This window comes from Equus przewalskii, chromosome 21, assembly GCF_037783145.1.
Source record: "Equus przewalskii isolate Varuska chromosome 21, EquPr2, whole genome shotgun sequence".
In the NCBI taxonomy this organism is placed as follows: Eukaryota; Metazoa; Chordata; class Mammalia; order Perissodactyla; family Equidae; genus Equus; species Equus przewalskii.
This window is the reverse complement of record NC_091851.1, coordinates 18,037,921-18,052,707: the sequence shown is the minus strand read 5'-3', so window position 1 is coordinate 18,052,707 and position 14,787 is coordinate 18,037,921. Positions and strand designations below refer to the sequence as shown.

Genomic DNA, 14,787 nt, shown 5'->3' with positions numbered 1-14,787 from the left:
TTTGTAAGAGCTCCTTATAAAGACATTAACCCTTTATCATGTTGCAAACATTTTCCCCAGAAAAAGTAAATGACTGCTTTTTTCCACACTGTTTATGCGACTCGAAATAAAGGATATATTTTTAATCTCTGAGTCAAATCTAGTATCTGTTTGCAATTTCTTCTAATATTTTCGTGATGAGAAAGTCCCTCCCCATTCCAAGATCAGAGAAATATCTGCCATCATTTTTAGCCAGATATTTTGGGTCAAAATCATTTTAAAACGTTTAACAGCCATCCCTTTAAAAACGCATATGCAATAAAACCACTGTTCGAGGAAAATAACTAGATGAGTATAATTACATTCATTCTAATCATAGAACAAGTAAATGTCCAATATTTAAGGACTGGCTAACTAAATTACGACAGAAAAATACTTCATAATAAAATACTACCAAGTCATTCTATAGTATACTATCTGATAACATGGGGAAACAGTCATGATCTCTTACCAAGTGGGGGAAAAAAAAAAATAGAACATCTCCATTTTTATATAAAAGCTACAATTATTTGGCAAGTTAGGCAGCCTAGATGCTGACCTAAATATTAACGGTGATTCCCCCTGGGTATCTTATTTCTTTATGCTTTTCTGTTTTACACATTACTAATGAACATGCATAATATTTGTGATTAGAAAAAGTTTAAAGTTCATAAATACATATGCAAAACAAGTCACTAAAAGTAATTTTGCCCACATGCTTAAGTTGCAACTGTCTTTCAAAAAAATTTTAAAAGCCTTTCCTTCACTTAACATACCTAATCCCATATTACAAATCAAGCAATAAACACTTAAGTCAAGAAACACGGGGGCTTCGACAGTCTTCCCAGTTACCTGAGGATCTGAGGAGTAATGCCTGATTTACATTCCTGGCAAAACAACCCAGTTAAAAACGCAGCCCAACGGCAATTGGTGGTAATATGTCAAACTCAGCTAACACAAACAGTTCCATTTTCTCCTTAAACTCTGCCTTAGCCTGTGAATAAGCAGTGTCGAGTTCAAGGTGAAAAGCCTATTTTACGTACGCTAACCCTAAAGCCTTTCCAAAATGTCTAGGAGTGATCAAGATTAGATCATAATCTGATTAATGTGACTCAGGGTCAGAATTCTGAACTCAGAACCAGGAAAGACCTGGAAACGGTCATGAGGGAGTCCCAGGCGGGCTGTTTCCCCCTAGCTGTGCCCCAGTGTCTGACCCACCACTCAGCCGAAGAGGGTGCTTGATAAAACTGCGTGGGACAATGAAACAATGAACACAAAGGGCTCAGAAATCCCAAAGCCCCACCCTCCGATGGCAGTGGGGGGCACCGAGGGGAAGCAGAGACAAACCCAACTGGAAGCAGCGGGAGAACCAGAACCCAGACGGGATTCATTGCTCACCAGAAACTGTCAAGAGGAAAATAACGCCAGGATATGCGCAGAGGGCGCTTGGTGCCTGCTCCCTGTGCGTGCTACACGCATTACTAAATTCCCATCCACAACTTTAAGGAGTTAACAAGACTAACAAGACCTAAAATCTAGTTAGGACAAGTGTTTCCAGAGACCTGGAATACGAAGGGAAGCCCATTTTTTGGAAAAAGCCTAAAGAATATAATTAGAAAAGTCATGCAAGGCTATTATGGAAGTATGGAGCAAAAGTCTCAAATCTTATTTTTTAATAGCACTGAAGCAAAAGTAAGGAATTAAGGCACAAGAGCTCCATCAGCCCAAAATCGCCACCACATGTGCACAGAGGGAAGCACTAAACACCAAAAGCATCAGAACTCGAAACTGGAGGGAAAAGCTTGTAAATGACACCTGGCTCTCCTTTCGGACTGTTTAAAATAAGAGTACCCAACTTTCAGGAAATCCCACGTCAAGTTCTCATTTATTGGGACCTAGATGTTGAAAATCTTCACATTCAAATTTTATCTTTTTTAGCTCAGCTGATTATTCTTATCATACTTTAACAGGCAAAGCAGATTTGAAATCTAAAAAATATTTTAAACTAAATCACATTCTGATAGATTTTTATTTATCTTTAAGAAAAATGGTTCCCTGGATGGTAATTAGTCTTTGGGTGATGAATACGATGTAATCTACACAGAAATGGAAATATAATGATGTACACCTGAAATTTATATAATGTTATACACCAATGTTACCACAATAAAAAAAATAAAATGAAAAAAAAGCAAAATGCTTCCTTTGAAACTTTAAAGTTTGAAAACTGAGATTTTTATTTTGAAAACTAAACCAAGAAATACGATCTACAAATAAAACTTCTCAAATACATCTTAAAATAAAATTACAAGACAAAATGGGAAAAATATTTGTAACATTTATTAAAGTGCTAATATCCTGGATATAAAAAGCACCGCTATAAATCACCAGGAAAAAGACAAACACGAAACCAGAAAAATTGGTAAAGGAAATGAATAAGTCAAAGAAAATATAAACGGCCAAAAAACTCATTAAAAGTGTTCAAACTTACTAGTTATCAAAAAAAAGCAAACTAAACATGATGATTCTATTCTTCACCCAAACTGGTTTAAAAAGAAAGCAAAGAAAAAAGTTGAAATATAGGAAGAAACCCATTAACCTGGCTGCAGTATCTGGCATGTATGCCATGTAGGTGTCAAGGCCTTAAAAATGCAAATATGCCCCTTCCAAAAATGGAGCCTAAAGAAATAGAAAAATGCCCATCGATTTCCATACAAGGCTGTTCATTATTGTGCTATATTCACCACAGCAAAAACCAGCTCACAAGCTAAAGGCCCAACAATAGAAGGATTTGTCAACTAAAACATGATGCATTCAGCACAAATGAGCTGTTAAAAATCATGTTTTAAAGGGTTATTTAATCATTCAGTTATATGCCTAAGATATGCCTAAGTAAAAAAATAGGTTTATATTTTGAAGCAAATGCAAATATACATATATGTGTGCATGTATACATACACACAAACACAGAAATTTTCCCTTCAAATAAACTAGAAAAAACAATATTGAGTAAAATAAGCTACTTTATGTGTAAGAGTTTTTCCACAATCCTAATACTCCTTAATATTCTAAGACCTGTCCCACTTCTAGATATTTCTCTAGTAATTCTGATCTTAATTCTCACCAATAGCTTCATGTACTTCAATAGTAATTCTAACCAGTACCTTCACTGTTCTTTACATGACAATCCCTAAAATAGCTATGAATTTCCTGCATATTCTTCTCAAATCATTCCATTTCCTACGGCAAGAAGGCAAAAGACACACAAACTCCTAAGAAATGACAGATATTCTCCAGGGACTCTGCTCTATCCTTGCTCTCTATACAGACAAGGGACAACTACAGACACCCAGGAGGAAGTCAACAGCAAAATCATTTAATTTCTCAGGAGAACAATGTCAGTGATCATATTAAATTAAGAGAAAGTGCATAAACAGACCTCTCTAACGCATTCTTCACCAATGTGACCTGATGCTTCTCCCACGAGGATCTACAGCAAGCAGTATGTACATTTCCGTCCCATACTATGTTCAGTCAACTATGCAAAGGCTTTAAAATCGGTAAATATCTGGATTTTAGTTCACTTAGAGCAATGGCTCTTGACCCTGGCTGCACACTGGAATCACCTGGGGGATTTTTTTTTTTTGAAACCCCGACCCTCAGGCTGTACTCCTGATCAACTGCACCATCTCTGGGATGAGACCAGCAAGTAGTTTATTAAAGTTCCCAAGATGATTCCAATTTGCTGTCAAGGTTGAGGACCACTGCCTTGAAGCACGTCTTTCTAACAATAGATAACGAGCTCATGAGAGTGAGGAGAAGTCAATTGAGTGGGCTGGGGCCCAGGAATTTTTTTAATTAAAAAAAAATAAAAGAATGGAATGAGGCAAGCTAGAGTGGGCTAGAATGTCAGAATGCATTGCTCCTAGTGCAGATAAATATTGTCTCCTAAAATTTTTCAGTTAAAAATATGTAACTCTTGGCAATACTACCCAGATTGATCTACAGATTCAAAGCAATCACTATCAAAATCCCATCTGCCTTTCTGGCAGAAACTGACAAACTCATCCTAAAATTCAAATGGAAATGCAAAGGACTCAAAACAGCCAAAGTAATCTTGAAAAAGAACAAAACTGAAGGACTCACACTTTTCAATTTCAAAACTTAACACAAAGCTACAGTAATTAAGACAGTGTAATACTGATATAAGGATAGACAGATAAATCAATGGGAAAAGAAGCGAGAATCCAGAAATAAACTTGGTCATTCTGGTCAGGTGATCGTCAACAAGGGTGCCAGGACAATTCAACGGGGGAAAGAATAGTCTTTTCAACAAATTATGCTGAGACAACGGGAAATCCATATGTAAAGGAATGAAGTTGGACCCCTACCTCACACCGCATACAAAAATAAACTCAAAATGAATCAGAGACCTAAATCTAAGAGAGAAAACTATAAAACTCTTAGAAGAAAACACAAGGGTAAATCTTTGTCACCTTGGCTTTAGGCAATGTTTTCTTGGATATGAGCGCAAAAGCACAAGCAACAACAAAAATAATTGATAAATGGGACTTCATCAAAATTAAAAACTTTTCTGTTTCAAAGGATATCAGAAAGAAAGTGAAAAGACAACCCCATAAAATGGAAAAAATTATTCACAAACTATATATTCGATAAGAAACTGGTATGTAGACTACATAAAGAAATCTTACAAATCAGCAATAAAAAGACAATAACCCAATTTAAAAAGAGGCAAAGGATTTGAGTAGACCTTTCTCCAAGGAAGACATACAAATGGCCAATAAACACTTAAAAACATACTCCACTTCGTTAGTCATTAGGGAAATGCAAATAAAAACCACAATGAGATACCACTTCATACCCACTAGAACGGCTATATCAAAAAGACAATCACGTGTCGGCGAGGATGTGGAGAAATTGGAACCATCATATGTTGCTGATACACCCACTTTGGAAAAGTCTGGCAGTTACTCAAAATGTTAAACATAAAACTGCCAAATGACCCAGTAATTCCACTTCGTGATATTTACCCAAGAGAACTGAAAACGATCACATAAAAACGTGTACACGAACGTTCACAGCATAATTCATAACAGCTAAAATGTATAACAACCCCAGTGCCCATCACCTGGTTAGTGGATAAATAAAATGTGGTAGTGATACATGTTACAACATAAATAAATCATCAAACATCATTTTTAATGATGTTCGATGATTTTACGATAAATCATAAACACATTATGCTAAGTAAAAAGCCAATCACAAAAGACCACATATGGTATGATTCCATTTATAGGAAATGTCCAGATAAAGGAAATCCATGTAAGTGAGTGGGTGCCAGAGGCTGCAGGGGAGCGGAAAACAGGGAGTGACGGCCACTAGGTATGGGGTTTCATTTCAGGGTGATGATAATGTTCTGAAGTTGGAGGTGATGGTTCCAACACAACTGAGTACACTAAAGACAACTCAAGCGTAAAAAGGGTGGCTTTTATGGTATGTTAATTATATCTCAATAAAGCCTTTTTTTTAAGGTTACTCTGTGTCGAGCTCCTCCCCCGTTGTTCCCACAGAACCTCACGTGGTTCCTTTCCCATGTGACAGTGGGGAGAAACAAGTTCTCCAACTCGAAGGCCTCACTGCGGAGCTACGTTATTTCACAACTAGATCACAAAAGTCAAGTTAGGGCATCACAACTAATTTTTTTTTTCATAAAATAGGAATAGAAAGTATCAGAATACACAGCACATAAGGTCACATGTGGTTTTGTGAAAGCTTTTTTTGAGATACATGCACGCACACTCTGACGTATGTATATCAATGAAAAGTGAGTCCGTCAAAACAAAGTCTGGGAAATATACTTTAGAAGTTGACTGACACCTATTCAAGAAACACAACAATGAGTACGGGATCTCAGAGTGGAAAACAAAGTTGAAGCCACTTTAGAGCACTACCCTCAGCACTGAACTAAACACCAGAAAAAGCGAAGTGGACCCGTGTCTGTTCTTACTGGTCAAGCGAAGTAACAAGATTTCCTACCGCACGTACTCCCAGGGCTTCTGAGCCTCCACTCCCCTGGCATTCAGGGCCCCTCTGGCCAGCTCTACAGGAGATCCCACAGGGAAGCGAAAAGGGGAAGGTGCAAACACCACGCTCCACACCAATCATCCAGCGTGGGGGCAGACGCAGGCTGCTGGATGGGCAGCCTGGAAATGCAGGCCCCAAACTCACACTGGGGGTCAAGAAGCAGGAGCAAAAAGGAGAACTTCAGCAGAAAAGGAAAATCGGTATTGCTGGCATATTCAGTTTATCTTCACAGGGACGAAAGAATAAAGGAAGAGAAACAAGAACCCACAAAACTTCTCTGAGGGAGAACATTTTCAAAGACTGGAGGTCAGAAGCCCTGACACAAAAGACGCCAGCAGCCACACAACAGGGCGGCATGGCTAGAAAATAGAAGCCCTTGGGATGAGGCAGAAGGAGAGACAGAACTCTCATAATTCCTCCTGGCAAGAAATTTGAGGTCATCCTCAAATCAGCAGGGAAACGGAACTTCTTTGGAGAATTACCACAATAACAGGGACAGAGTCCACCAAGAATTTCTGTGCTACACAAAATCTCAAGGTCAACGTCAAGGTGACAAACTTTGTTCATTCAAAAACACCATGTATGACATGTTAATTTAGTGGAAAAGACATTGAAAATAGGACACTTCAATATTAATAAAGATTATACGTAATACTGCATTTCAATAAAAACTGAGAATAAGGCCCACTACGACATTTAAACCTCTTCTATAAGTACTCTACGATTTATTAAGAAAAAGAAATGTATTAACTGTAAGAAGAAAAAAAACCAAAATGGTCATTTGCAGCTATTGTGATTGCATACCCAAGAAACTCAAGAGAACCAGTTGAAAAAAAGAGTAACAGAGTCTGGTTAGGTAGGACCACAGCAGACACAGGGCTAGTCCATTTTCCTCACGGACACTCAAAACGACTCTGTTTCCCAGCCCCCTGGCATCTACCACATGGCCAAGAGACTGTGGCAGAAAATACCACTTATTTCCAAGCTTGGCCCATAATAAAATCTTCCCTGCACAAAATTCCACGGCAAATTTAGAGGCCACATTTTGAAGTCAGTTGTGCTATGTGATGGAAAGAACCTAGTTCCTCAACTCACCACTTAGGGGAGAACCACCCAGAAAAACGTGAGAAAGAAATGTTTACTTTGTTAGGACACAGGTTTGGCTAGCATTAACTACCCTGAATAATACATGTGGTCAGTTATAAGACAAATAGACTGCACGTAGATATATGCTCTGCACCACTTAGGAAACAGTCTATGTGGGCAGAAGGGAGGAACAAGGGGGAAATCACCTCATTCTAAATAGCAAACATTTAAAAATAAAGAGCAATAAACAAGAAATCTACAGCCCCTATCTTAAGAAAGACTATAAAAATGACAGCTATAAAAGATCTGCATACGGGTCGGCTTCGTGGCCGAGTGGTTAAGTTCGTGCTCCGCTTCGGCGGCCCAGGGTTCGCAGTTCAGATCTCAGGCATGGACCTACACACCGCTCACCAAGCCACGCTGTGGTGGCATCCCACATACAAAATAGAGGAAGACTGGCACAGATGTTAGCTCAGCAACAATCTTCCTCACCAAAAAAAAAAATATATATATATATATATTTTTTGAAACCTTAAATTGAAAAATACTGGAAAAAAAATTGAGCATAGGCAATACCAGATTTTAAAATCCTACTATAAAGTGATTATAATGATGAAAACAGCAAGGTCATGGCAAAGGAATGGAATAAAAGAATAAGTCCTATGACAGATCTAAAGATTCAGCATATGATTATGGTGCTATTTTTACATTAATAAGAAAAGGATAAATTAATGAATAAATGGTGCTGGAGTAAGTGTAAAGGAAAAAATAATCTTCATACCACACTCCAATACAAATATTGCATTAATTATAGCTAAATATAAAAAAAAACTAAGAGAAAATATAAGTGAATATTTATAAAATCTTGGGGTAGAGAAGACAGGGGAAAGAAAAAGACTGACGATTTGAATTCAAAGCATAGAACAAATATTTGAAACTTATGACCAAAAATTGCAAATCTCAGTAGCGTATTTCTCAAACACAGTGAAAGCAGGATTAAATACAACATATTTAGTAGCATCAGCTTTATTCAAAGATTAAGGAGGAAAAATGTTTCATATTAAACCAAACACTGATGCTTCTGGAATAAAAAATTCAGATTACTTTTAGAAAAAACAAAAGACTTAAAAGAAGTGTCATGTTAGTTATACTCCCTAACACTTCAAAATAGGCATCTATTCCCCCATACCATACTTTTGTGGGCTAATTTGTTAAGCACTGTCTTAACATATAAAAGAGCTCTTGAGAATAAAATATGAACTCAACAGAAAATGCTCAGCACTGATCACATATATATTATGGGGAAGCACACTTTCTCTATAAAGGGCCAGAGAGCAAAGATTTCAGGCTTGCAGGTCATTCAGTCTCTGACATGGCTGTGTTCCAATAAAACGATTTACAAACCAGGTGCTGGTGGTTCCTCCCCCAGCAGCATACTCATCACCTGAGAACTTGTTAGAAACGCAGGGGGCTGGCCCTGTGGCGCAGCAGTTAAGTTCGCACGTTCCACTTCGGCGGCCCGGGGTTCGCAGGTTTGGATCCCAGGTGCGGACATGGCACCGCTTAGGCACACCATGCTGTGGTAGGCGTCCCGCATAGAAAGTAGAGGAAGATGGGCATGGATGTTAGCTCAGGGCCAGTCGTCCTCAGCAAAAAGAGGAGGATTGGCGGCAGATGTTAGCTCAGGGCTAATCGTCCTCAAAAAAAAAAAAGACCCAAGAGTTAACTTAGAGAAGTTAACCAAGCTCCAGTTCCTTCATCGATAAAATGCAGACCAGAACCACCTTGCCCACCAGTTGTTAGGACTAACAACAATGACCTGAAGTGCCCAGCACAAAACTGATGCCCGTGGGTGCCACCATTATTGCATTGGCTAACACATGGGGCTCACTGTCTAGTCTTTCTTGGGTCCCCTCTACTGTTTGGAGACCCTCCTGGAGAGAAGAGCATCTTTCAAACTGCTCTCTCATGCAACTTAAAGATGAGGGGATTGAACTCTGTAAGATCACAGACAGGTCAATGAGAGAGGTGGCCACTGAGCCGGATGAGCCGGGCACTCACTGAGATGCCCCAGGGCAGCTGACACAAGGAGGCCTGAAGGATCACCTGCTTTGGGAGGGAAATGTATGGAAAGAACCTGTGAATGAAGAAGGCTTTCCCCACCATGGACCAGAAAGAGCCACGGCTTGGGGCAGCCGGGCAAGCAGAGGCCCAAGGCAACCCTGACCTTCTCGCTGAAGGACAAACCTGAAGGACTCATTGAGGCTGCAGAGAAACAATGAATAAGGAAGAATTTGAGTCAAGACAGTGGCTAACAGGAAGAGGCTTCGAGCTGCGATCTACAGTTGCCGAGACGTTCCGGGCAGTGCGAACGCTTGACTTAGGTCCTGAACGAGATCCTCCCTGAAATTATAAGCTGTGCGCTCCCTCACTCATTACACCCGAATACCTAGGCATTCGGTATATGCAAATCATGTCTGCCACACTTTCTGGGACTTAGGGACTTGTCAAGGGGCATTTTTGACAAATCCAGATTTTTGCTTTTCGTGCTCTCTTTAGATTCTAGGCTCGCATAACACGCAAAATGAAGTAGTGCAAGAAATGGTTAATGAATGAATGAGTCGACGGACCTCTCCTTCATGGGGTAAATATTCAGAGAGGGCCTTAGGGGCCACCTAGACCTGAGGTCAGAGGAGAGAAATAAAGCAAAGGACAATGAGAAGTTCCCAAGAAGATTTACATTTCCATAGAGAAGGATCTTCCCCAAAACATCCACTCCCTCCTTCGCCACTGCATCATAGCAACTTAACATGACCTATACGGCTCCTTGGGCATCTCAGTTCACGGCCAATTTCATGCTCGGTGCTCAGGCCAGAAACCTCAGTACGGCCCTCAACTCTCTTTCTCACCTCCCACATCTAGTCCATCAGCAATCTCCTCAGCCCCACTTCACAATGAGACCACTGCTTACCACTCCCCTGCATCTCCCGGACTGACCCAGGGTCCTCAGCCCTGCACTAGCTGGTTACCCTGCAGCCCAATCCTGTCCTCCGGGCCTTCAGTCTGTTCTCACACAGCAACAGCCAGCACGTCCCCATTCAAAGCGAAGTCAGTCCATGTCCCTCCTCTACTCAAAATCCTCCAACGGCTCCCACTCCCCTCAAAGTAAAATCTACAGGCCTTCCTAGGTGCCGCATGGCCTAACATGATCCAACTCTCATTGTCTCCGTGACCTCAAAACCAAATTCTCTCCCTCTGCTGCCTCAGGCCCTTTGCAGCTGCTGTTTCCTCCACCGGGAATGCTCTTCCCCCAGATACCCACATGATCCACTTCCTTCACATTTTCACTCAAAGATGACTCAGGCCCTCCGGTCCCACCCTTCCTAGAATGTCAGCTCCCACCCCAACACTTAATACCCCCGATCCCACCAGATTCTTCTTCAGAGTGTGAAGTCTCATTGTCTGCCTCCCCTCCACTGGAGTGTGAGCTCCATGTGGGCAGGGAATCTCCACGTGGCATCAGTAGCCTCTCAACAAATGTATTAAAGGTGTGAAAGGCCTATGAAAAGCATAAGCTGCAAGCAGACCTCAATAATTGGAGAGCCAACATCCGAGACCCTGCGACCAAATCACAGGCTAGAAATAGCCATGCCAGGGAGAGGAGGAAGAGAGCACCACAAAGGGCTCGTTTAAACCCCGCAGCAGTAACGCACAGCTCAACCTGGAGCAGGAACGTTCCCTAGCAAAAGAATAAAAGAAAGCCCAGACACAGCGGCCCTCGGAGAATATAACTGGAAGAGCAGCAGGGAGGGAAAATGAATTAATGAGGTTACCGGGCGTTGGGAACCAACTTGTGTGCTGGGAGTTTTATAGGCGACGCTGGCAAATGGGTCAAGGAAGGACTGTAAAATGTTTAAATTAAAAAAGCCTAAGAGGATTAAATACGTTTTAAAAAAGCTTTCATTTACTAGTACAAAGCACTATATAATTGCAAATTATGCCTGCTGACTTTTAATTCTCTTAACCAAAATGGGAAAATTCCTCAAGCTACCACTGGTGCCAGAAAGGAGTGCCCAAATTGATCCCAGGTTTGCCTTCAGAGACACAGAAGAGGATACTAAGAGTTAATCAGGATTTTCGATATCCAGCAAACCAGACCTTAGGCTCCTGGAGGGCAAAACACTGGGTTTTATTCAACAATGATGTGTTCGACAGCACCTGGCACTGGATTAGCAGATTGGCTCATGGATGGAAGGCTACCTGAGCTTGCTCCTGGGACGACGCCTCATTTCTGCCACGCTAAGTCCACTACACTTTGCTATGCAAAGCGTGAAACCTAGCAAAACTCTCTCCGACATTCTAGCCAGGTACTTCCATAAGCACTTCTGAAACATCCCAACAGACATTAAAACTCAGCTTAATTAATGGTGCCACAGCCAGAAAACACAACTGCCACGCAACAAAAAACTGTCAATATGAAAAGCTCTTGAAATACTTATTTTCTTAAAAGAAAAAAAATCACTCTGCACTTTGAGCAAAGAAACCAAAAAACAAACGCCCTGGTATTCAAAGAAAGAAGGCACGCGCCATTTTGGCAAAGGAAAGAGTCTAGAAAGCAGACAGCTCATGCTCAAGCTCTCAGGTGAAAGAGGCAGCAGGCTGGACACACCCACTCGCCTCCTTTTAACTAACAAGTGTGCCATGAGGGCTTACACCGGGCACACCCACTGCAGGCCTTTTAAAAGGCCAGTGCCCAAAAACTATGAAATCTTGGATGAGTTAAGAGAGACCAGGAGTGATAGGTTCAGCAGTGATCCTGATAGAGTCAACCATCACCCAGCACAGAATTAAGAATTTTTGAGCTGCAAAGCCCTTTATAAATCTCACCAGAATCAAATGTCTTCAGGGGCCAGGAGGGCAAACTCAAGTGCAAAGGTGAAAAGTCAGGTGTAGACAACTGGAAATGGTGAGGTCCAGCCTAGCAGCATTCAAATGCAAAAACATAAAAATAAAAAGGCTCCAGCCACCTAGTCTCTGGCTTTAAAGGAAGAAAGTGACCAAGGGAGGTCACATGGCCAATTAATGACAGCTCCAACCACACTGTCTCAGGACTCCCGGTCTGCCAACTCACACATCCCCAGGCTTCTCGGCACACGGATGACCCAAATGTCAGCAGAGACAGCATCTTCCCCGGCCTCTCCTCCCAGCACTGCAAGAATAAAAGCAGCAGCTACTGCTAATAATGCCCCAGACCCAGAAGTCCCTCATGGGTGACTTTCTTCCACCTGCATTTGCCCGCATTTACCCTTTGCCCTGATAATCGAGAATTTCCCATCAGTCATGCTTCAAACCCTCAGCCTGTAGGCCGAGTTCCTGTCAGCTACCCATCCAAGGGGACATCAAGAGTCAAAGGAAGGAGGAAATCCTGCGCCCTTAACGTAGTCACAATCGAAAATGTCAATTTCTCTTTCCAGCAAGGTGGCAACAAGGGGGACCCACGACCCCCGGGGGACAAGCCAGACAGAAGGACCCTGGGGTGGGAGCCGCCGCTTCTAAAATTACTTGGCGCAGCCTTTGTAGGAGAGAAGAAAGAGAAAATGTAAAAGGCACCCCCCTGCTCGATGGCCCCGAATTCCGGGGCGCGGGGATGCCCGCGCTCACGCCCGGGGAGGGCGAGGGGAGAGCGCCCCCAGGACATGCGGGCCGAGGGCCCGGGAGGCAGCGGCGGCCAGCCCGGTCCCGAGGGGACCCCACTTGCGTCCCCGCGGCGCGGCCTGAGGGCCCCGGCGCGCTGCGGCTCCCGCGGCCGACAGCGGGGAGCGCCCAGGGGTCCCCGGGCATCCACGGGCCCCGCGGCCCGAGCGGCCGGCGAGCGCGGGGACCCGGGAAACGGGCCGGGATGGGGGGCGCAGGCCGCGCCGCAGGGCCGGTGACAGCGCGCGGGGGCCGTGCCAGGCCGGCCTCGTGGGCGCGGCGGGCACCTCGCGGCCGGGCCGGGCAGGTGCGGCCCGCAGGCCGGGCGCGGAGCGCAGCGGCCCGGCTCTCACCTGGCTGCCGCTCGCCGGGCTCCCGTCCTGCCGCTGCAGCGCTCGGCGCCGCAGTGCCAGCCGCCGCCGCCGCTGCCGCCGCTGCCGCCGCCTCCGGTCCCCGCGACAGCCGCCTGCAAAATGGCGCCGCCGAGGGGCGGGCCGGGGGCGGGGAGCCGGCGAGCCGCCCGCCCCCGCGCCGGCCTGGACCCACCTCCCTCCCCGCCCCCGACCCCCGCCCGCCGGCCTCGCCCGGGGGAGGGCGGCCCTGCCTCCTCCCACCCCGCGACCCTCGGCTAGGCGTCCCGGGTCCCCGGCTGCCCCCGCGCGGTGCCCTGCGGCCCCCTCCAGGTCCCTTGTATTTCCCTCCCCTCGTGGAAAGCGCCCCCCTGCAGGTCCCCTCCCGTCACACCTGCTCCTGGGGACCCACCTCGAACGCAGAGCGCTCGCCCTGAGTCTCCCCCTCCCGGTCCCGCATTTTTACCCCGCCTGACACCGAGCCCTGTCATCGCTCCGCGAAGATAATCAAGCAGTTTGCGGCGCCGGGGGCTCCGTGACTTGGATGCTTTAAGGCGATGTCACGGTTTCTCCAGTTAGGCCGTCAGGTCTTTTAATTTACTGGACACCATAGACACACCGAGGCTTCTCAGACTCGAAGGCCCCGGGGATCGTGCCTAAGCGCGGGTTCTAATTCGGTGGCTCTGAGCCGCAGCCCGAGATTCTGCATTTCTGAAAAGCCCCCAGGCGATGGCCAGGGGTGAGGACCGCTGAGCAGAAAGGCTGCCTGTAAATTCGTGGCCCTCATCTTTGGTGCATCGCGGCCTCACGTGGAGTTCTTCATTAAGACGGGACCCCACCCCCAGGGCTGCTGAGGCCGGGGGTCTGGAGTGAGGCTCCAGAATTTGCTTTTCTGACAAGTTCCCAGGTAATGCTGATGCTGCTGTTTGGAGATCACACTTAGCCAGCCACTGCTGAAGACTATCTGAACACATGGCCAAAAAAACACCTAGTAATTACCGTTTCATAGAATCTTCCATCTTGAAACCACTGTCGTGGCTGCTATTACAACCTAATAATAATAACCGAGTAGTTCCCCAAGCAGTTCTTGAGAGAGCTAAAGAATTGTGACTGTGTCTGACCTCACATGCGGAGGAGTACATTTGATCATCAGAGTTTTCAGCCTGTTTTACATAGTTTGGGGCTCTGGATATTGTAATATCCAACACATATAAATGGGAGGGAGGGGTGTGACCAGCAGCTGTGGGAACTTTACCGGATAAGGAAGGTGTGGTCTGCATCTTTGAGAATCAGCAATGTGTCATCCTAGTTACTTCTCTAATAACTTGCATTTTCAAAATACAAGAGTTGGCTTGTAAAATTCAGTACATGCTGAGGTGTTTCGATCCTCACTGAAGATGGAGAAAATAAGGGCGAAGCTTCTGTGACCGGCACCTAGAGAAAAGTCCCACTGCCCTGTACATCTAACAACCGCACCATCCTTCTACAGCAGTGAGAGCATTTTCCAGACAAGTTTTTGCCGGGGCGGGGGTAG

The 14,787-nt window shown here is 44.5% G+C and overlaps 1 protein-coding gene across 8 annotated transcripts in view; it reads right to left on the bottom strand.

Moving 5' to 3' along the window:
* The window catches only part of SLC23A2 (solute carrier family 23 member 2), a 142,756-nt gene extending 129,343 nt beyond the window's left edge, over window positions 1-13,413 (bottom strand). For 3 of the 8 annotated variants that reach the window (XM_070588856.1, XM_070588859.1, XM_070588866.1), the window contains exon 1: window positions 13,257-13,390. The gene's annotated coding sequence lies outside the window, so the exon portion shown is untranslated. Of the gene's footprint in view, window positions 1-12,096; window positions 12,265-13,256 lie in introns of those variants that run through there. The other 5 variants (XM_070588861.1, XM_070588862.1, XM_070588863.1 and 2 more) reach the window with 4 other exon arrangements.
* Between the last annotated feature and the right edge of the window lie 1,374 nt (window positions 13,414-14,787).